Source organism: Mirounga leonina, unplaced genomic scaffold (assembly GCF_011800145.1).
Source record: "Mirounga leonina isolate KUSES-001 unplaced genomic scaffold, KU_Mleo_1.0 Mir_129, whole genome shotgun sequence".
In the NCBI taxonomy this organism is placed as follows: Eukaryota; Metazoa; Chordata; class Mammalia; order Carnivora; family Phocidae; genus Mirounga; species Mirounga leonina.
The window spans coordinates 53,499,240-53,524,266 of record NW_023270323.1 but is presented as its reverse complement, the minus strand read 5'-3'; the positions used below and the strand labels follow the sequence as shown (position 1 = coordinate 53,524,266).

The 25,027-nt window shown below is 40.6% G+C and overlaps 1 pseudogene; it reads right to left on the bottom strand.

Moving 5' to 3' along the window:
• Window positions 1–10,449: 10,449 nt before the first annotated feature.
• On the bottom strand, window positions 10,450–10,629 carry LOC118010981 (annotated as a pseudogene).
• Between the last annotated feature and the right edge of the window lie 14,398 nt (window positions 10,630–25,027).

The following is a 25,027-nucleotide window of genomic DNA, read 5'->3' as shown; positions in this document are numbered from 1 at the left end:
GGAATTCAATTTCAGTGTGAAAAAGAACCTATGCATTTTCCCATTAAGACTCAGGGAGCCCTCAGTCTTTTTTACTTTATCTTTTGCTTGTCTTACTTCACTCACTTATTTTAACTCTCTATCACTCCTTTTTTTTTTTTTTTCTTTTCCTTTTTCCTTCCCCGAAAATCTATTTTCTTATCTTCTCCATCCCTTTGGAGTATTAGTAGGAACAGTGTGATATATTAATCCTGGCAAATGGAAGCATAAGATTCAGGTACTTTGAAATTTGTCCTGATGTGGATAAAATGCTAAGCTGTGACTGATTAATGACCTTCGGGATTATGTCCATGTTCACACATTCACCGTATAAGTGGTTGTGGAGATCAGTCTTTTGAGATTCATTTTTATATTTCATGTGAAAAAGAAAAGAGATCCTGGTACCAGAGGTTGAATAATGCAAATATTAATCTAATTCTCACTTTGAAATAGAACATTTTTTAGTTCAGAATTCTAACTTTGGAGCAAAACAAATTTGGGGTCTTGTTACTCTCTGTAATTAATAGGAACACATCACCAACCTCAGAATTCTTCCAAATATAAAGTTATATTTCAATTGAGGCTGAAATTGTACCTCTGTCTACAGTGAACAGAGTTTTCATGTGTGGATTTTATTTTATTTATTCATTTATGTTTTTAGCATGTGGATTATAAAATAAACTTTCTCTTTGCCAGAAAGATATAGTGAACTTCATTGGCAGGAGTAAAAAAATAAAAACAAAAACAAAAACAAAAAAAAGCACCAAGCTTAGTTATAATATATAACATGCTAGAGGCAGTAGCTCAGGTCACAGAATCACAGAAGTTTGGAGCTTGCAGCTGTATTACAACCTAACTTTTCCTACAAGTGTGCTTGTTCTGAGGCTGCATATACCAGTGGACCAGACTGGTCTCTAGCTGGTAGATGCAGTCCAAAGGTACAGGTGAGAATAAGGCTGAATACAAGAGTTATTTGAAACCTACGGGGCAAAGAACAATATCGAAGACACGGAGAACACCCTCGGCATCGGTAGGGAAAGGATCCTAATGAAAACAGGCAAAGTAATGGATGAGAATTGATAATAAGTTTCTGAATCTTTAAAGCCCAAAGAAAAGCTGAGCAGAAAGTTTACTATAGTTGTAATTTCTAGTCCTGCAAATTGGAAGCTTGAGGGGTTACTAGAAGGAGGCTAGAGATAGAGGCATTCACGTCAGAAATTTTGTCTCTGAGCTGAAAACCTATTTTCCCTGTTTGCTGTGGCAGCTACACATTAGCTGTGCTTTTTGTCTTACACCTGTTCCTTATTAGAAAGAAGCTATAGTGATGCTTACTGTGGTGTCTTTTCTAGCACCTCCTTAAACCAGGATAGTGTATGCTAAGCAACACATGTGGTGTAGTTGCCAGAATTGCTGGAAGGATGCAGAGTTTTACTCAGTTGCAACTACTGGTATTTATTTTAGACTCAACTTTAGTCTATTTAAAGACTAAAGAGATTTCTTCTTGAATTTCTTCCACTTCCCATGCCAAGAAATTCTTTTGGATGTAACAAAGACACATCATTGATTCCTTCTACCTATTCTAGTATGATTTTATAGAAATTACCATGACCAAGATATAACTCCTAGCTATAACTTCTTTTTCTCTCATCAAATCATCCCCCCCCACACCAGTATTTCATGTTCTGTAAATGGCACTATCACATGTTTAGGGGATGAACCTTTATTTCCTATCCTTACATATATTGTCATAAGAAAGTCCTGTGGCTCTACTGTCAAAGTAAATTTTAAAATCCTTTCTCTATCACTATCATCCTATTTCTATCATCATCTTTCTCTTGTACTAAAGAAGTATTATCGTCACTTATCTTTGAATTTCTGGTCTTTCCCTCTCTCAATCCAATAGCAGCCAGCTATTAATATGCTGATCAGAGCATGCCCTTCCTTAATTAAACACCTCTAATAGTTTCCTATTACTCTTAGTATTCCAACTCTTTATTATGGCCAACGTGAGTCTGCCTGATATGCTTCTGTGTAAGCCTCTGACCTTATCTTCTACTTTTCTCCCTCACTAAGTTTCTGTCTCTCTGATCTTTCAACACCCGCTGTTAAATTACCATGTGATTAATTATTCGGGAACCATTTGTCATTCCCTTTGGAATGGTGGGAAAGCTGGAATAATTTTGGCCCAGATCTTCCAATGGCTCATTCCTCCTCGGAACGTAGCATTCTTCCCATATGGCATTCAGAAAGACCCCCTTGCCCATGTCATCTAGAATAAGCCCCTGCCCCAATTCAGTTATTACCTGTCCTCTTTCTTATGCTTTCCCCTCTTCTTGATACTTAAAATTCTGAAATACTACCAACTTCATTTGCTCCCGGATTTATCAATAAAATTAATCTACTGATGCTGCCATTTTGTTTTACCATTGTTGTTTTAATTGTCTTGTATCAATCAGGGTCCTAGGAGAGAGATGGCACATTCAAAATGGGCAATTTGAAGAGAGTTCAGGTTCAGGGAAACCAGTAAAGGATAGCACACTGTGCCAACACTAGTCATAGACGGCAACTACACCATGTATGTTCCTTAGGGCACATTATTCTGATTTAAGGAGGCCCTAGAGAGCTCTACAACAGCATCGCTACAGCTTCCTTACCATTCCTACAGCTTCCTTACCACTCCACTTCCTTACCACTTCCTTAGCACTCCTGAAGGCACAAAGAGTAGAGTAGAAGTGGTTATCATAACAGAAACAGTAGGTGTTCAGAAAGGGCCACATGAGAGGATGTGAGACTCAGCAACCTAGCTGAACCTTGCAGTGAGGAGGTCAATAAACACTTCAGTTTTACTTCTTTCCATATTTCCTTTTACTCTCAGAACAGAACTTAAATTCATAATTGTTTATTTTTTAAAAAGACATATTCCATTACCAAGGTACCGAAATTTTCAGCATTAACCAATCAGTTCCAGTGCAACATTTGCCGTATATCAAACCCTTCCATGTTGCCAAATCTAATGGTTACTTCTCTATTCTCATCTTCAATCTCTCATAAGTATTTGTTATAGGACAATAGAGAAAGCATAGGTACTTAGTAGAAATATATTGTAATAGTCCAATCAAGAGTTGATACACTCTTGGGCGCCTGGGTGGCTCAGTTGTTTGGTGTCTGCCTTTGGCTCAGGTCATGGTCCCATATCCTGGGATCGAGCCCTGCATCAGGCTCCCCGCTCCATGGGAAGCCTGCTTATCCCTCTCCCACTCCCCCTGCTTGTGTTCCCTCTCTTGCTGTGTCTCACTTTGTCAAATAAATAAATAAAATCTTAAAAAAAAAAGAGTTGATACATTCTTCAATAAATGGTGTTGAGAGAACTGGACAGCCACATGCAAAAGAATGAAACTGGACCAGTATCTCACACTGTATACAAAACTCAAGAATATGGATTCGACATTTGAATGTAAAACATGAAAACATAAAACTCCTAGAGGAAAACATTGTGATAATTTCTTTGACATTGGCCTTAGTGATGATTTTTTATTTCACTCCAAAGTAAAGGCAACAAAAGCAAAAATAAGCAGATGGGACTATATCAAACCAAAAAAGCTTCTGCACAACAAAGGAAACCATCAACAAAATGAAAAAGTAGACTACCAAATGGGAGAACATATTTGCAAATCATATATCTGATAAGGGGTTAATGTCAGAAACATAAAGAACACATACAAGTCAATAACAAAAACCACACAATCTTATTTAAAATGTACAGAGGACCTAAATAGACATTTTTCCAAAGAAGACATACAGATGGCTAACAGGTACATAAAAAGATGCTCAATATCACTAATAATCAGAGAAATGCAAATGAAAACTACAGTGAGATATCACCTTACACCTGTTAGAAAGGTTATTATCAAAAAGACACAAGATAACAAATTCTGGAGAGGATGTAGAGAAAAGAGAACACTATGCTATGTTGGTGGGAATGTAAATTGGTGCAGTCCCTAATGAAAACTGTATGGAGGCTTCTCAAGAAATTAAAAATAGAACTACCATGTCATCTAGCAATCTATTTCTGGTTATTCATCTGAAAGAAATGAAAACACTAACTTGAAAAGATATATGCACCCCTATGCTCACTGCAGCTCTATTTACAATAACCAAGACATGGAAACAATCTAGTGTCCATCAATAGACGAATGGACAAAGAATACACATACACACACAAACATATATATATATATATATACATATTTACACATATATAGATACATATATAATATATAGATACATATATAATAAATATATACACATATAGATATGTATATATATACATATCTATATCTATCTATCATCTATCTATATGTCTCACAGAATATTATTCAACCATAAAGGGGAAAGAAATCCTGCCTTTTACAACAATGTGGATAGATCTTGAGGATATTATGCTAAGTGGAATAAGTCAGACAGAGAGAAACAAATACTGTAGGGTTTCACTTATATGTGGAAACTTACAAAAAAAAGGTGGGGGGGCATAAATACAGAGAACAGATTGGTGGTTTCCAGAGACAGGGGTTGGGGAGGTGGGCAAAATGGATAAAGGTGGTCAAAAGATATAAACTCATAGTTTTAAAATAAATAAGTCATGGGGATGTAATGTACAGGGAATGGTGACTAGAGTTAATAATACTGTATTGTATATTTGAAAGTTGCTAGGAGAGTAAATATTAAAATTTCCTATCATAAGAAAAAAATTATAACTATGTATGGTGATGGATGTTAACTAGACTTTATTGTGGTGATCATTTTGCAACATATACAAATATTCAATCATGCAATTGAAACCAATATAACATTTTATATAAATTATATCTCAATTTTATTTTATTTTATTTTATTTTATTTTATTTTATTTTATTTTATTTTATTTTTTAAAGATTTATTTATTTATTCATAAGAGACAGAGAGAGAGGCAGAGGGAGAAGCAGGCTCCCCGCTGAGCAGAGAGCCCGATGCGGGACTCGATCCCAGAACCCTGGGATCATGACCTGAGCCGAAGGCAGACGCTTAACCATCTGAGCCACCCAGGCACCCTATATCTCAATTTTAAAAATACAACTGAGTTTTGTATGTTGATTTTGTATCTAGAAACTTTACTGAATTCATTGATTACTTCTAACAGTTTTTTGTTGGAGTCTTTAGGGTTTTCTCTCTCTCTCTTTTGGGGGGGGTATTCTATATATAAGATCATATTATCTGCAAACAGAGATAATTTTACTTCTTCCTTTCTTTCTTTTTTTTTTTTTAAGATTTTATTTATTTGCGAGAGCGAGAATGAGAGACAGAGAGCATGAGAGGGAGGAGGGTCAGAGGGAGAAGCAGACTCCCTGCCGAGCAGGGAGCCCGATGTGGGACTCGATCCCGGGATTCCAGGATCATGACCTGAGCCGAAGGCAGTCCCCTAACCAACTGAGCCATCCAGGTGCCCCAACATCTTCCTTTCTGATTTGGATCTCCATATTTCTTTTCCTTGCCTAATTACTTTGACTAAGACTTCCATTATTATGGCGAATAAATGGATAAAAATGGACATCATTGCCTTGTTCCTTATCTTAGAGGAAAGGCTTTTAACTTTTCACCATTGAGTATGATTTTCACTGTGGGCTTGACTTATATGGCCTTTATTATGTTGAGGTATATTCCTTCTATACATAATCTGTTGAGAGTTTTTGTCATGGAAGAACACTGTATTTTCTCAATTTTTTTCCTGTTTCTATTGATCCTATAGATTTTTTATACCTTGTTCTATTAATGTGGTGCATCACGTTATTGACTTGCATATGTTGAACCATCATCAATAAAGACTGAGCCTGGAGGCACCTCGGTGGTTCAGTTGGTTAAGTGTCTACCTTTGCCTCAGGTCCAGATCCCAGGGTCCTGGGATCGAGCCCCATGTCAGGCTCTCTGCTCAGTGGGGAGCTTGCTTCTCCCTCTCTCTGCCTGCTGCTCCCCCTGCTTGTGTGCTCTCTCACTGTCTCTCTCCGTCAAGTAAAAAAAAAAAAAAAAACCTGAGGCTCAATAGTACCCTAACTGCCTATGAAAATGTACCTTTGGAGACACATAATTTTATAATTGAAGTTGAAATCAAGGGAACCTCTTTAGACTGACTGCTTTTTTAAAAAATACCTCCCTTTTTTTTTTTTAATATCTTAAGTGAATACCTCCTATTTTTGTCTCTTCAGAGTAGTGCTGTATCTATCTACTCTAACCCAAAATTATTGATGTTAAAATTTAACTCAGGCATTATTATTTCCAAGTCATTTGTGGTGACTTTTCCTACTCTCTCCACATTATTTTTTTTAAAGATTTTATTTACTTATTTGAGAGAGAGAGAGAGACAGTGAGAGAGGGAATACAAGCAGGGGGAGTGGGAGAGGGAAAAGCAGGCCTCCCGCTGAGCAGGGAGCCCAATGCGGGGCTCGATCCCAGGACCCTGGGATCATGACCTGAGCCGAAGGCAGACGGTTAATGACTGAGCCACCCAGACACCCTCCCTCCACATTATATACTAAAAATTTGAAATCTGTTTTAGCATTGTTAATTTCTCCTCTATTGTCTAAAGATACTTTATTTCATTTAAGAACATTAATTTTTGTTATGTTTAAGAGTAGTATATTTGGCATAATTTGAAACTCTGGCGAGTATAGAATTTTGATGAAATACTTGGCTTTGAAATTAAATAAACCTGAAAAAAGAAGCTAAACTTGACCTTTTTTATGTAAATAGGAGTTTACTTTTCTCATCCTCAGCTTCTTCATCTGAAATGAATAATGGTATCTTAAATGGTATTTTAAAATTAAGAAGTCAATTTTTTGAATTATTAGCTTAGGTAAAAGACTGTAATAGGGACTCATAAAATGGTGCTCTAATTATTATTAATGAAAAATAATTAATCATGTATTTTTATTGCTTAGGACTAATTGATTAGAATAAAAAACAGAGAATCTAGGATATTATGATAATTGATGTCAGCATTAAGTATAAATCAATTTGAGATGGTTCAGAATCAATAGGAATTATACATGACATTAAACAATGGTTTGAAGACTTTAGCTTATCTAAACTGCTTTATTAGAATTAAAATTTTAATTGTCTCCTTTAATTAAATGATCATAGTTACTTCACATACTTAAATGATTCTTACAAGTAAGTTATTGTTTCCTATTAATTTTAATCCATCCTTCCTTGGCCATGCTTCTTATCATTAGAGGCAAAGGGATTCAACTATTCTCACTCTGGTTGTTTTACAACTGTTAATTTAGAAAGATCTGAACCATTTCACTCCCTTTTAAGTAATTTCCAATGAGCTAAGTGATCACTACTTTATCTTAATTCACATAATAGTTATAGCTAATATCTCAAAATTTAATGTTTAATTGTTCAATAATTACTTTTTTAAGATAGTTTTATCTTGTCTTATGTGGATGTACATTCCTTCAGTTCTCACAAAGTCATATATTCCTACCAGAGTGTCTAATACATTGCTATTTATATCATTATTATATATGTGATCTGAATAGGAATATATTAAATATACTGTAATTTTAAGTCCTTGCTTTCTAGTTATTATGAAATTAGGAAGAAAAAATTCTCATTGTGAAGATCAAATAAATACATTATCAAATTATTATCTTTATGAAATCAGTGTGTGGAATGCAACTATATAAAGCAGTGTTTTTCATTTAGGAGATGAAGAAGTGAGATGGTATTTTTCCATTTAAGGAATGTCTTACACTGAGTTCTAGAGAACAAAGTCTGAAACAAAGTTTATGAACTAACACTTCATTAGAAGTGCAATTCCTAGGAACCATCACTCAAAGCAAAAAGGAATGGGACATGGAGATAGAGCAAATACAAGAGAGTTAAAGAGCCTATCAAAAGTTTACAATAAATACAGTTGGGGCTGTATCATGTGGGGTGTCTCTAGAGATACCAGTAGAACACTACTCTGTCTAGGGACAGTTCTTGGTGACACAAAATAAAAAAAAATTTGTTGTATTATTGGTCAAAGACTACTCAATGAGGCAATAACTCTCCCACTCATCCACTCTCTAGACTGTATTACCTAGTTCCCTGAGAACTCCTGGGAAGCCATAATCCAGCAGGTACAATGGCTATTGTGGATGCCTCAGTTGCTTAAGCATCTTCTTTTGGCTCAGGTCATGATCCCAGAGTCTTGGGGATCAAGTCCCACATCTGGCTCCTTGCTCAGTGGGGAGCCTGCTTCTCCCTCTGCCTGCCGCTCCCCCTGCTTGTGTTCTCTCTCTCTGACAAATAAATAAATAAAATCTTTTTTTTTTAAATGTGGCTATTGTGCAGGATTAAGTCTTTCTTTGCAAGTCTTTATGAGTACATAACTTTTTAAATCTGTACACAAAGGGACCTGGATTTTATAAAAAGGGAGCAGTTGCTAGGAGACTATGAACCATTAGTAGGGTCATTCCAGCCATTCCAAGAAGCTGGAATGAGTGCCTGACATCTGGAAGCTGGTAGAAGTAAACAGATCTGGGGAGGTACAAAATATTGTTTCCAGTACAATGAATATGTGTATTGTCTCTATGTATACTTTGAAATATGTATACTTTGAAAATGACTTTCTAAATAAAAGCTATTTAAAGTAGTATTCAACTAAATCTTACCTAAAAGTACAATGTAGAAGATCAAAAAAAAATTCAATGGGGAAATTTCCATGCAAACTTATCTGATTTAATTGGTATTTAGTACACTATTTTTTAATCATTCCCTATATCTGAAAAAGAGAAGGCATGTGGTAATCATAAAATATTTAAATCACATATAATTAAATCTCTCTAATTTACATATAGAGGTTTTTTATATTCAGTAATTTTAAAATCATAATCAAGAAAATTTAAGAGTATAATATAGATGAAGTTGTAAAGATTTAGTTCAGTATTCTTTTTTTTTTTAAGATTTTATTTATTTATTTGACAGAGATAGAGAGAGAGCATAAGTAGACAGGGAGTCAGGCAGAGGAAGAGGGAGAAGCAGGCTCCTCATTCAACAGGGAGCCCAATGTGGGGCTCAATCCCAGGGCCATGGGATCATGACCTGAGCCGAAAGGAGCCGCTTAACCAACTGAGCCACCCAGCGCCCCTTAGTTCAGTATTCTTGAAGAGAAATTTAAATACACAAATTTAAGGGCATTTAATTAGATGATCATGACTGGTTTTATACTTTTGCAATAGTAGCAACTATACTATTCTTATTCACAAAAGTATATTATAAATAAATATTTATGAATATTCCATATAAAATCATTAGCAACATTAACTGTATTGTGGCTAATGTTGCACTATTATTTAGATGGCACTCATGGAAGCTGTGGTTAACAGTCTACCAACACAAGGTATCATACAGGGAAGCAACCTTATTAATGACAGCCTGCATGACATCAGTGGCCTCTAGCTTTCATATTTTATCAACAGAATTTTAATGAAGTTGCATCCATCTTTAACAACACTTACATTTTCTTTTCTCTGAGAAGTGTTGCTGTATTTAAAAAATATAATGAATATGATTTAGTGATTGATTGAGATAACTCTTGATTGAGAAAAAGACATAAATATGTAATCTATCAATTATGGAAGACTTTTTAATTTACTTCATCTTCAAAAACATGGCAATATTAGCTCATTTGAGATTTTCTCTATTTTTTAGTGGATCTGCCTCACCTGAAGATGATGATGATTTATAAAATGGTCCAAAGTTAAGAAGCTGAAGTATAAAGCATTGAATCAAAAAACATAAATATTTTACAAGACAAATAATATATCATTAGAAAATTTCCATTTAAATCATGAAGAAACATTGCACAAAAATCTTTGGCTTTTTAAATGTGAAATTAATTAAGGATTTAGTTTTACTTTAATGAAAGATTTAGTTATATTTTCCTAAAGGAAACCCTATTTCCTAATTTTCTCAAATACATGATTAAGTTAGGCTGCTTCATCAAGAACTTTTTCAGAGATTCTCTGATGGTTAATGTTATGTGTCAGTTTGACCTGGACAAGAGTTGCCCAGATATTTGGCTAAATATTATTTCTGGGTATATCTGTGAGGGTGTTTCCTGATGAGATTGGCATTTGAATTGATTAAGTAAAGGAGATTGTCCTTCTGAAAATATGTGGGCAGCACCCAGTCTGTTCAGGGATAGAACAGAAAGGTAGAGGGAGGAAGGATTTGCTCTCTTTTTGACTCCTGAGCTGGGACATCAGTCATCTCCTGCACTCAGATTGGGACTTACACTTTTGGATCCTGTGGTTCTTGGGCCTTTGGACTCTGCATAGGACTTACTTTATTGGCTCCACTGGTTCTCAGACCCTCAGACTTGAACTAGAACTACAGCACCCACTTTTTTGGGCTTCCAGCTTATAGCCTCCGTACTCATATGAGCCAATTCTGTATTAAAAAATCTTTCTTTCTAGATCTCTAGATAGATACATAAAATATAGAAAGATGATACTATATATATATAGTACATATATAACATATATACATTTTCTGCACTGGATCTTAGCCAAAAGGCCGAGAAGCAATACATATATACATTTTCTGTTTCTCTGAAGAACCCTAACACAGATTTTAGTATATGAGTAGTTCTAAAGCAACAGAATTTTAAATTTTGTTTAAGTTTTAAGTTAATTTTGAGTTTTCTTTTCTTTTCTTTTCTTTTTTTAATATTTTATTTATTTGCCAGAGAGAGAGAGAGCACATGCAGGGGGAGTGATAGGCAGAGTGGCAGGCTGGCTCATTGAGCAAGGAGCCCAGTGAGGGACTCAATCCTGGGATCATGACCTGAGTTGAAGGTAGATGCTTAACTGACTGAGCCACCCAGGCGTCCCTTAAGGATGAGTTTTCTGAATTAGTTCCTGGTTTCTAGAACCGATTATCTGATTAGATGTAAAGATGTTAATGATCCTATTTCCAGTAATAAAGGAGCACTGATAGTCTGTGATGTGAACTGGCAGTAAAGATACACAAAATATCTGCACTGGGCACTCCTAATCAACCACTTGTAAGAAGCAGGGAGCTAGTGACGGTGTACTTTTGAACATTTTAAGAAAACTAACAAATATTATGAGGTGGCTGATTGTTCCTAATAATGTTGGACAAAATGGTGAAAAAAAAGTATGAACTTGGGGATTTGCATTCCTAGCTCAAATGCCATATAAATGACCTTAACACATTTATATGTACCCTGAAGGAGATCCTTGTCTCCTGTAGCTATAGGGCTATGATTGGTGAACAGTGTCAGGATCCAGCTCATGACAGAGTTGCCTATCAAGCTAAGGGCTTTGAGTTTATTTGCAGGCACAGAGAGCTGTTAAAGAATTTCAATCAAAAGAGGGAAGAAAAGATGGCAGGGGAATAGGGGACCCTATTCCAACCAATCCCCAGAATTGAGCTGAATATCTACCAGAACACTCTGGACACCCATAAAATCAGCCTGAGATGTAAGAAGATAGATCTGGATCTCTACAAACAGAATATTGTTGGGGCGCCTGGGTGGCTCAGTCATTAAGTGTCTGCCTTCAGCTCAGGTCATGATTCCAGGTCCTGGGATCTAGCCCCTCATTGGGCTCCCTGCTCTGCGGGAAGCCTGCTTCTCCCTCTCCCACTCCCCCTGCTTGTGTTCCCTCTCTCACTGTGTCTCTCTCTCTATAAAATAAATAAATAAAATCTTAAAAAAAAAAAAAAAAGAATATTGCAGTTGTTTGGTTTCAAGGTACAAAGCAGGGAGCCATGATTCTGTGGGCAGATATCAGAAGATAAACGGAAGGGGGAGGGAGTCATGGGGATTCTGCACTGCCGGTGAGCGATAGCCTCCCACGATGGGGACCATGTGCAGACTCGGGGACCAGGCACAGACTCGCAGACCAGTAGTGATAGGGAAAGGACTTTAGGCAGCCCCCCAGACTGAAACCTGGAGTGGCAGGGCTGCGCATGCGAACTGGGGGTGGCTGGCAGTTTTAGAAGCACAAAGGGCAGAGATGTGCCGGACCTGGAGGTGAAGACTGGGAGCACTGCTGAGGGGTGCACAACCCAGAACACTGCAATTTATAGGAGCACAGACAGAAACAGAGATAGTGTGTCCTGGAGAGCTCACTGAAGAACAGACTGTGATCTCTCCGCTCTGACGCAGAGGGTTGGAAATGATCTCTTCTGGTCTGACTCTTGGAAGAGATGTGGAAAGCCACCAGGGAAAGCCAACAGAGAACAAAAGCCCCCCAAAACTGGTTTTCACTGAGCCCATCCCCTGCCACAGGGGGGTAGGGAAACTCTGCCCAAACAGGGCTGCCTGAGTGACAGAACGGCAGGCCCCTCCCCCAGAAGACAGGCTGAGAGAATAAGAGGCCGACAACCCTAAGGTCCCTATAAAACAGGTGCATCTTGCTTGGGTCATGGTCAATAATTTAGACTCTGTACATTCTCTCAACCACCCCTCAACAGAATGACTAGGAGGAGGAACCCCCATAATAGGAACGACTCAGAGATTGTGACTTCTGCACAGATATACAAATGGATACAGATATAACCAAGATGTCAGAGACGGAATTCAGGGTAGCAATTGTGAAGACAATAGCTAGAATGGAGAAATCAATTAATGGCAACATAGAGTCTCTAAGGGCAAAAATGAAAGCTGAACTGGCAGAATTTAAAAACACTAATCTAGATAATCTAATAGCTAGGGTAAGTGAGGCAAGAGAATGAATTAGTGATCTAGAAGACCAATTAATAGACAAGAAGGAAAAAGAGGAGGCCAGGGAAAAACAACTCAAAATCCATGAAAATAGAATCAGAGAAATAAGTGACACCATGAAACATTCCAATGTCAGAATTATTGGGATCCCTGAGAGGGTGGACAGAGAGAGAAGACTAGAAGATATATTTCAGCAAATCACAGCTGAGAACTTTCCTAATCTGGGGAAGGAAAAAAACACTCATGTCCTCGAACCCTCCCAAGATCAAGGAAAACAGGCCAACACCCCAGCATGTAATAGTAAAACTTGCAAATCTTAGAACCAAGGAAACCATTTTTTTTTTTTTAAGATTTTATTTATTTATTTGACAGAGAGAGACACAGCGAGAGAGGGAACACAAGCAGGGGGAGTGGGAGAGGGAGAAGCAGGCTTCCCGTGGAGCAGGAAGCCCGATGCGGGGCTTGATCCCAGGACCCTGGGATCATGACCTGAGCTGAAGGCAGACGCTTAATGACTGAGCCACCCAGGCACCCCCCAAGGAAACCATTTTAAGGGCAGTTGGGGGAAGAGATTCCTTATGTACAGAGGGAGGAACATCAGAATAATGTCAGACCTATCCACAGAGACCCGACAAGCCAGAAAGGGCTGGCAAGGGATATTCAGGGTACTAAATGAGAAGAACATGCATCCAAGAATACTTTATCTGGCAAGGCTGTAACTTAGAATGGATGGGGAGATGCAGAGCTTCCAAGACTGGCAGAAACTGAAAGAATATGTGACCACTAAGCCAGCCCTACAAGAAATATTAAGGGGGGTTCTATAAAAGGATAAAGACCCCAAGAGTGATATAGAACAGAAATTTATAGAGACAATCTATAAAAACAAGATCTTCACAGGCAACATGATGACAGTAAATTCATATCTTTCAATAATCACTGTCAATGTGAATGCCCTAAATGCTCCCATAAAGCAACACAGGGTTGCAGATTGGATAAAAAGACAGGACCCATTCATATGCTGTCTACAAGAGACTCATTTTGAACCTAAAGATACATCCAGACTGAAAGTGAAGGGATAGAGATCCATCTTCCATGCCAATGGACCTCAAAAGAAAGCTGGGGCAGCAATTCTTATATCAGACAAATTGGATTTTAAGCTAAAGACTGTAGTTAGAGACACAGAAGGACACTATATCATTCTTAAAGGGTCTATCCAACAAGAAGATCTAACAATTGTAAATATCTATGCCCCCAACATGGGAGCAGCAACCTACATAACTTTCTCCAGAATAGACCACATACTGGGTCACAAATCAGGTTTCAACCAATACTAAAAGATTGAGATTATTCCCTGCATATTGTCAGACCATAATGCTTTAAAACTGGAACTCAATCACAAGGAAAAAATTGGAAGAAATTCAAACACTTGGAAGCTAAAGACCTCTCTGCTCAAGAATGTTTGGGTCAACCAGGTGATAAGGAAAATCTATGTCCTAAGATGGCCCACTGAGCCAACGAGACAGTCCCAGTCCTTGCCCTGGGGCTCTTCCGGGTTCTTCTCCCTGCACATGCGCCAAAAGTGCCAAATATGCAGAAGTAGAAGTGTATAAATTGCCCCCTTTGTTTGTGCTCAGGGCTTAGACCTTTGGAGATCACTCTCCTCTGAGCCCACCAGCATTAAATAAACCTCCTATCCTCCAAGATCTCCAGGTGCCGCTTAGTTCTTCCATCGGGCAATCCAGTCCATGTTCTGTAACATTTGGTTCCCTGACCGGGAAACCCAACTGCACTGTCCCATTGTTGCCACCGGTTTGGGGGCAACGATGGGGTGGTGACAGAATGAGGGATCATAATGGAGAAGGTGCGCCCTGCCTAATTTTCGGCAGCCTCTCGCCCCGGTCGCCTCGGGCTGGCCCCACTCCGCTGTTCCCGCCAGACTCGAGGAGACTTGGCAGGTGAGGACCTTGTCCCAACATCGGATTCCAGTAAGGTCTGGGGCCCCAGGACCCAGACAAGCCCACCCCCTTTGGGGTGGAAGGGGAGCCTGATCACCTCCCAGAGACCTCTTAGAGGTCTCACACGTAGGGATTCCCAGGGAGGGAATGTAATAACTTTTGGAGTGTGAATGTGTTAGTGAATGTGCAGTCTGACCTGGCTTGCTCAAGCGGACTGATTCTGTGACTCCATGGGTGGGCACTCTTAAGGTCCCCAGAAGTCTATGGAATCTGAGTGGGCCTGTCTGCGATTCCATGGTGAATGGCATACGTCTATGGTGGCATTGGAATAGTTTCTGATCATAAGTCACAATGCTGAGACCGTTACAGTTGGTCTCACTTACGCTCCTTCAGGACACAGCCAGACGGGCATCTGATTGGTCTCCTCATCTCAGGAGGCACCCCTCACCTTGTCTGTCTCTGCACCACCTCACACGGGGACATCACCATGGGGTCAGGGCAGAGTAAAGCTATGGTTCTAGAGACCATGATCAAAAATTTCAAGAAGGTCTGGCCAAATTGCCTAAGCCCAGTCATGTGTGAAATGCTTCAGAACACTTGATGGAGACAAAGCAGAGCAACCAAAATTGATACCATGAGACAGGCCTGGGGGTCTGGAATTTGCAGAGGTCAGAGGACCTGGGAGTGAAGTCAGCCTTCTCTAACAAGGCAAGATCTCCATCTGTTTAGGTTCTTTAGCTTCACAGAGCACCTTTCCCTGTCATCTCTGGGTGGTGGGAGGTTGGGGCGAGCATCCCCCAGGGATGGGACAGGTCTCAGGTAGGGAGAAGCAGGGGACACTGGCTCTTCTGGAGAGGATTGGGGCAAGGAATTCAGGGGAGGAACCCTACTAAAATGAAAATAGAGAAGAGGTCAGATCAAAAGCCAAGCTACTACACTGTTCAAAGGCAGATTCCAGTTGTCTGTCTGGGGTAGGGCTGACATTGGCGATTTAGACAAGATACCCCAGGTGATACATATCCTGCTGGTCCACTGGCCGCAGTTAAAAGGGCAACTATTTGGGGGCTGGGGTAGCCAGGTGATGGGTATTACAGAGGGCACATGTTGTGAAGAGCACTGGGGATAATACTATCCGGCCTATGAAAACCCACTGAATCAAAATGGGTGAGATGGGGGGGAATATCCCAGAAGCTGTGTGTTTAAAAAGTAACACCAGGGATGGGAAGAATATCCCAGAAGCTATGTGTTGAAAAAGCAACCCCCCAGATGAGGGGAATATCTCAGAAGCTGTGTGTTTAAAAAGCAATCCCGGGGGCACATAAGTGGCTCAGAAAAAAACTGTCAGACTCGGGATACTGAGCCTTATGGAAGCCGATACCTTCATTTTCCCCTCACCCAAGGGAAAAGAGAACTAGGGCCAGAGAGGAAAAGGATCATCATCTCCCACCCCAGACAAAAAGGGGCCTATGAGAATTCCTGGGGGCTGCAGGATTCTGCCACATCCGGATCCCTGGGTTCTCAGCAATAGCAAGACCCCTTTATGTTATCTCAGGGAGACCAGATCGAGAACCCCCTGCCTGGACTGGAAAGGAAAAAATAGTGCTCAGGGTACTCACCCAGACTATTGGACCCTGGCAACGGCCAGTTCCTTACCTGTCAAAGAAGCTGGACCCCATGGCAGTGAGATGGCCACCATGCCTCAGGGTGCTGACAGCCACAGTCCTACTCATCAAGGAGGCGGAATAACTTACCCTGGGGCAAGAAGTTAATGTCAAGGTCCCTCATGCAGTTGTGTCCCTCATGAATGCACAGGGACACCACTTCCTTTCCAACTCTTGGCTAGCACAATACCAAGGGCTCCTCTGCAAAAAACCATGGGTCACCCTCGAAACAGTAAGGACATTAAATCCAGCAACAAGAGGGTGCCCAGAAAGCGGGTTATGCAGTTAAGTCCTAGAAGCTAAGGCATTATCAGCTGGATGGTCAGCTCAACGAGTTGAATTATATGTCTTAATCCGAGCCCTCACCCTCAATGAAGGCAAGTGAGTCACATATACATGGAGCCATCTACAAGGAAAGGGGCCTCCTAACCACAGCAAGAAAAGCTATCAAGAACAAGGAAGAGATACTGAGACTCCTTGAAGTTGTCTGGCTTCCAAAGGAAGTAGCAATCCTGCACCAGGGACACCAGAAGTCCCTCCACCCAGTTACACTAAAAAGGAAAAGGAATGGGCCATGGCTGAGGGGGCCACCCCCACTGAAAAGGGATGGTGGATGATGCGAGATGGGTTCATCTTTGTTCCAACAGCAACTGGAGGGCATCTAGTCAAGGGATACTACTGACTCACTCATCTGGGAATAACTGCATTGGAGGCCCTTCTCAAGAAGTACTACTACATCAGTCAGCTGCCAGCACTATGCTGAGCAATGAGTGAATGATGCATAATGTGTGCTAAAAATAATGCTTGGTCTGCACCACAACCCCCACCAGGTGTCCAGAGGATGCGAGCAGCCCCTTTTGAAGATCTAGAGGTAGACTTCACAGATGTGCAGCTGAGCAGGGGGTTCAAATATCTCCTAGTAACAGTATGCACATACTCTGTGTGGGTTGAAGACTTCCCGACCAGGATGGAGCAAAGCTGGGAAGTAGCTAAATTCCTCTTGTGGGAGATCATGCCCCAGTTCGGACTGCCATTAATAATCCATAGTGACAATGGACCTGCATTTGGCAGACGTACAGATATTGACCAAATCTCTCAACATCACCTGGAGACTCCACACCACTTACCGGCCCCGAAGTTCAGGGAAAGAGGTTTTGGGAGACTATGGAGTCAGGATGAACCCTGGCAAGTTGAGAACCCTATGTGAATTGGAATGGCCCACTTTTGATGTTGGGTGGCCTTCAGAAGGGACACTGGATGTCCCAGCAATTCATTGAATATGGCGAGTCTTAACAGGAGAACCAAGACACCTGACCAGTTTCTGTACATTGACTCCTGGCTAGGAATTGCTAAGACCCTTCCCTCCTGGGTGTGATTCACTTGCAATAAGCAGGGACAGGCCAGGGTCTTAATCGCCTCATCCAAGCGACCTAAAGAAAATCAGCAAAAGCCCCAGTCTCCACAAATCCTAGCCGGAGATTCCAAGGACGACTCTGAAAAACCACAGGCCATGGTAGACCTCATAGAATCCCTCTTCCAGACTCATCAGGCAACCTGGGAAGACTGCCAACAGTTACTCCACACCCTGTTTAACACAGAGGAAAGGAGGTAAATAATGAAAGGTGCACAGCAGTACCTGGAAGAGCACGCACCAGCAAAAGTCATCAACCCTGCTGCCTGGGCTAATACAGCCACACCCAAAGAGCCCCCAGAATGGGACTTCACCACAACAGAAGGACAGACCCACATCCGCCAGTACCAGGAGGCCCTCCTCTGGGGAATCCGGGTAGGAGCTAAGAAACCCATGAACATGACTAAGTTATCCTCGGTCACTCAACAGCCAGGGAAGTCCCACAGGGACTACTACGAAAGACTATATGAAGCCTACAGGATATACACTCCATTTGACCCCGAAGCACAGGAAAGCCAACAGATGGTAAACACCTCCTTTGTGGCTCAGGCTGCCCTAGACATCACACAAAAACTTGAGAAACTAGAGGATTTTGCCGGGATGAACATCACCCAACTAATAGAGATTGCCAATAAGGTCTTCATGAACAGGGAGGTTGTAGCCAAACGGGAAGCTGACAAAAAGATGAAAAAGAAAGTCAGTCTCCTTGCCACCGCCCTGAAAGAAAAGGACAACACAAAGATGGGGAGACCCCAATCACTGAAAGGGGGGAAGCCCAGAACCCCCTTGGCAAGGGATCAATGTGCTTACTGTAAAGAGAAAGGGCACTGGAAAAGCAAATGCCCAGCCACTACATGGAAGAACCCCAAGAGGAGGACTTCATAGGCCTTGTGGGAATGGACTCAGACTGAGGGGGAGAGGGCTCTTTCCTCCTTGGTCCCCATGAGCCCATGGTCAGAATGAAGGTGGGGGTCCAACCAGTGACTTTTATGCTTGATCCTGGGGCTGAGCACTCTGTTGTCACCTCCCCAGTGGCCCCTTTCAGCAAAAGGACTGCGACCATCCTGGGGGCCACTGGGATGTAGGTGATACAACAGCCCTTTTGCCAGTCTTGCCAGTGTGAACTCGGGGGCCACAAGGTCTGACATGAATTCATTTATCTGTCTGATTGCCCCATCCATCTCCTGGGCCGAGACATACTCTCTAAGCTTAGGGCTCAGATAACCTTTGAGTCCACTGGATACACTAGCCTCCGATTGAACCCAAGGCAAGAGGAGACGGGGTCTCTGAACAATAGAGCAAATGAATCACACCCTCAAGGGAACCTTAGCAAAGCTTTGTCAGGAGACTAACTTCCACAGCTGGATCTGCTATCCCTAGCTCTCCTGCGTGCTCCATGCCCAGGACATCAGGTTTCTCCCCATTCAAATTAATATATGGAAGGCCTCCCCATGCTTGGGAAGCCTTCCAGGAAACTTGCATCTGGTTGGAGATAAAGGGATAAAGGAGCAGCTTCAGGCCCTGAGGGCCACCCTAAACACCTTTGAGAGGGCCCCAATCTCCTTAGGGTCTCAGGTACACTCCTTCCACACAGGGGACTCAGTTTGGGTCAAAGATTGGAAGAAGAAAGTTCATCATTTGGACAAGGAGCTGTGCCAGTGGAGAGTCCAGCCAGACTTCACGAACCCACTCTGGCTTCACCTTCGATGAGACCCCACCAACTGATGGACACCTGCTTACCATGGTCCCTGGCTCTCATCAGCATGATTTGCCTCATCTTGGGAGTCAGACTCTATACTGTTGCCCCTCCTGACTGGACTTCCCCCAGAGGCTTCTACCTAAGGTCATAGATCCCACTTTTACTGACCCTCCACTGTTTACTCCTGAGTGCATTTCATCATGGTTTTCCTGACCCCAGTCAGTCCTGGTCTTCTGCTACCTGGTGTGCTGTTAAGTTTATGATTAAGTCCATGTTCGCCCCAAGCCTTGCAGTCAACCCTCAGAGTCAAACAGAATTATGTCCTCTAAACTAGGTGTTTAAAGGGGCATCAAAGGAGGGAGTGATAAAGAAAATATGTGTCCTAAAATGGCCGACTGACCCAGCGAGAGAGTCCCAGTCCTTGCCCCAGGGCTCTTCTGGGTTCTTCTCCCTGCTGTTTCGTGCACACGCTGAAAGTGCCAAATATGTGGAAGTAGAATTATATAAATTGCCCCTTTTGTTTGTGCTTAGGGCTCAGACCTTCAGAGACCACTCTCCTCTGAGCCCACTGGCATTAAATAAACTTTCTATCCCCCAAGATCTCCGAGTGCCGCTTTGTTCTTCTGTCAGGCGATCCAGTCCAGGTTCTGTAACACAGGAAATCAAAGAAGAACTTAAACAATTCATGGAAACTAATGAGAATGAATACATATCGGTCTAAACCTATGGGATACTGCAAAGGCAGTCCTAAGGGGGAAATACATGGCTATCCAAGCCTCACTCAAAAAAATAGAAAAATTCTGAATTCACCAACTAACTTTACACCTTAAAAAACTAGAGAAAAATCAACAAATGATGCCTAAGCCACGCATTAGAAGAGAAATAATTAAGATTAGAGCAGAGATCAATGAATTAGAAACCAGAAACACAGGAGATCAGATCAACAAAACTAGAAGTTGGTTCTTTGAAAGAATTAATAAGATCGATAAACCACTGGCCAGACTTATCCAAAAGAAAAGAGAGGACCCAAATTAATAAAATTATGAATGAAAGGGGAGAGATCACAATTAACACCAAGGAAATAGAAACAATTATTAGAAATTTTTATCAACAACTATATGCCAATAAATTGAGCAACCTGGAAGAAATGGATGCCTTCCTGGAAACCTATAAGCTGCCAAGACTGAAACAGGAAGAAATTGAAATTGACAACCTGAATAGTCCAATAACAAGTAACGGGATTGAAGCAGTGATCAAAAACCTCCCAAAAAACAAGAGTCCAGAGCCTGATGGATTCCCTGGGGAATTCTACCAAACATTCAAAGAAGAAATATTACCTATTCTCGTGAAGCTGTTAAAAAAAAAAAAAATAGAAACAGAAGGAAAGCATCCATACTCATTTTATGAGGCCAGCATTACCTTAATCCCCAAACCTGGCAAAGACCCCATCAAAAAGGAGAATTTCAGACTGATATCCCTGATGAATATGGATTCTAAAATTCCCAAAAAAATCTTAGTTAATAGGATCCAACAATACATTAAATGGATCATCCACCACGACCAAGTGGGATTTTTCCCTGGGATGCAAGGGTGGTTCAACATTCGCAAATCAATCAATATGATAGAACACATTAATAAGAGGAGAGAGAACGATATGGTCCTCTCAATTGATGCAGACAAAGCATTTGACAAAATACAGCATCCTTTCCTGATTAAAACTCTTCTGAGTATAGGGATGGAGGGAACATTCCTCAAGTTCATAAAATCCATCTATGAAAAACCCAAAGCGAGTATCATTCTCAATGGGGAAACACTGAGAGCCTTTTCCTTAAGATCAGGAACACAACAAGGATGCCCACTCTCACCACTATTGTTCAACATAGTACTAGAAGTCCTAGCAACAGCAATCAGACAACAAAAAGAAATAAAAGTTATTCAAATTGGCAAAGAAGTCAAACTCTCTCTCTTTGCAGATGACATGATACTGCATGTGGAAAACCCAAAAGACGCCACTCCCAAATTACTAGAACTCATACAGCAATTCAGTACTATGGCAGGATACAAAATCAATGCACAGAAATCAGTTGCTTTCTTATACAATAACAATGCAACTGTAGAAAGAGAAATTAGAGAAACAATTCTATTTATAATAGCACCAAAAACCATAAGATACCTCGGAATAAACCTAATGAAAGAGGTAAAGGAGGGGTGCCTGGGTGGCTCAGATGGTTAAGCGTCTGCCTTCGGCTCAGGTCATGATCCCAGGGTCCTGGGATCGAGTCCCACATCAGGCTCCCTGCTCCTTGGGAGCCTGCTTCTCCCTCTGCCTCTCTCTCTCTCTCTCTCTCTCTCTCTCATGAATAAATAATAAAATCTTTGAAAAAAAAAAAAAGAAAGAGGTAAAGGATCTATACTCTAGGAACTACAAAACACTCATGAAAGAAATTGAAGTAGACACAAAAAGATGGAAAAACATTCCATGCTCATGGATCAGAAGAATAAGCATTTTTTAAATGTTGATGCTACCCAGAGCTATATATACCTTCAATGACATCCCAATCAAAATTCCAACAACATTTTTCAGAGTGCTGGAACAAACAATCCTAAAATTTGTATGGAATCAGAAAAGACCTTGAATTGCCAAGGACATGTTTGAAAAACAAAAACAAAGCTGGGTGCATCACGTTACCCGATTTCAAGCTATATTACAAAGCAGTGATCACCAAGACAGTATGGTACTGGCACAAAAACAGACATATAGACCAATGGAACAGAATAGAGAGCCCAGACATGGACCTTCAACTCTATGGTCAAATAATCTTCGACAAAGCAGGAAAAAATATGCAATGGAAAAAAGACAGTCTCTTCAATAAATGGTGCCGGGAAAATTGGAAAGCTATATACAGAAAAATGAAACTTAACCATTTTCTAACACCATACACAAAGATAAACTGAAAATGCATGAAAGACCTCAATGTGAGAGAGGAATCCATCAAAATCCTAGAAGAGAACAGAGGCAGTAACCTCTTTGACATCGGCCACAGCAACTCTTTCAAGATACATCTCCAAAGGCTAGTGAAACAAAAGCAAAAATGAACTTTTGGGACTTCATCAAGATAAAAACTTCTGCACAGCACAGTCAACAAAACAAAGAGGCAACCCACAGAATGGGAGAAGATATTTGCAAATGACACTATAGATAAAGCACTGAATTCCAAGATCTATAAAGAACTCCTCAAACTCAACACCCAAAAAACAAATAATGAAGTCAAAAAATGGGCAGAAGACATGAACAGACACTTCTCCAAAGAAGACATACAAATGGCTAACAGACACATGAAAAAAATGCTCATCATCATTAACCATCAGAGAAATTCAAATCAAAACCGCATTGAGATACCACATTTCTACCAGTTAGAATGGCAAAAATTGACAAGGCAAGAAACAACAAATGTGCGGAACCCTCTTACACTGTTGGTGGGAATGCAACTTGGTACAGCCACTTTAGAAAACAGTGTGGAGGTCCCTCAAAAAATTAAAAATAGAGCTACCCTATGACCCAGCAATTTCTCTACTGGGTATTTACCCCAAAGACACAGATGTAGTGAAAAGAAGGGCCATATGCACCCCAATGTTCATAGCAGCTATGCCCACAATAGCCAAACTGTGGAAAGAGCCACGGTACCCTTCAACAGATGAATGGATAAAGAAGATGTGGTCCATATATACAATGGAATATTACTCAGCCATCAGAAAGGATGAATACCCAACTTTTACATCAACATGGATGGTACTGGAGATTATGCTAAGTGAAATAAGTCAAGCAGAGAAAGTCAATTATCATATGGTTTCACTTATTTGTGGAACATAGGAATAGCATGGAGGACATTAGGAATAGAAAGGGAAAAATGAAGGGTGCAAAATCGGAGGGGGAGACAAACCATGAGACTATGGACTCTGAGAAACAAACTGAGGGTTTTAGAGGGGAGGGAGATGGGGGGATGGGTTAGCCTGGTGATGGGTATTAAGGAGGACATGTACTGCAGGAAGCACTGGGTGTTATACAAAAACAATGAATTTTGGATCACTGCATCAAAAACTAATGATGTATTGTATGGTGACTAACATAACATAATAAAATTAAATTAAATTAAAAAATAATTTCAATTAAAAAAAGAACTCATTTATGCAAACAGAAATCTGGAAAACATGTATGGGAATGGATACCAAGGGTAAGGAATAAAAGTAAAAGGAACATAAGTTAGATCAGGCCAAATTTATTGATTTGGGCTTGCTAAGCAGAGATTTTGCATTTAATGTTACAGCTTGGGGAGTTAGAAATAGCTCAAATTTGTTTGGCTAGCTGAAACATGGCACAAAACCTGGCCTACAGAGAAGAAATTGGAATGCCTAATCTGCCATGGTTTAGTCTAAAGAAAGGTATTCAAAGGCTTTAGGGAAACCAGAATATTAGAGTGGATTTGTCATTCAAGACCTACTCACCAGCACTGGGACAGTCCAGATGACATACCTTTCACCAGTCCTGTGAGATATACATTTTTTGAATGCTGTCCAGTCATTCTTGAAGAGCTTCATGATTGTACTTCTCTGTTGGCCAGACTTTATAGGGAGAATAGCAGCCCGCAAATAGGGAAATCTAAATGCAATAGAAATAATTGGATCTGAGGGTGAAAGGGGCCAAAGTGGGGGTACTCAACTATGGAAGGCAAGGTGTGCATGGTTACTGTGATGGTCAGTGGAGTCAAAGCAGCAATCGGAATAGAGTGACTCCCACAGACGTATAACATAGCATTGTTATTTGTTCATGGTATACCTAGAAGTAAATTAGATAAATTCTACCAAATTTTTACCCAATCTATAAGCCAATTTTACCCAATCTATAAAAAATTCTAGGTAAAGTGAACAAAAGTCTAACTTGAATCATAAAAACAGAGTCATAACCCTTCAGTCAATTGCTAGACTTGAGCCAATTTACAGATTCAGAACCCCTTAAATGAAGGGAAGGCTGGTTTCTCTTGAAGAAAGACTATAGTATACCCCCAAGATTTTATGTTATTATTCTTTCTCCTAGCCTTCCCCAAAGGAAGACCCCTGGCCTATTACTTGAGTAACTGTACATTGAGGTAAAGGAAATAATCAGACTTTTCAGGCACTACTGGTTACTAGTTCTGATCTGATACTAATTATGGGAGACCCAAAATGTCACTGTGGTCCACAATGAAGGTAGGTGCTTATGGAGGCTAGGTGATCAATGGAGTTTTTGCTCAGGTCCCTCTCACAGTAGGTCCAATGGTCTCCTGAACCTATTTCCAGAAGCAATACCACATTTCAGAATGGATTTCAAAGATTAATGTCACCATGAGTGACATGAAGGATGCAGGGGTGGTGACTCCTACCACACCTCCATTGAACTCACCTGTTTGGCCTTTATAGAAGATGGCTGATTTTGGAAAATAACTACGTTTTTACCAATTGGTAATTCCAATT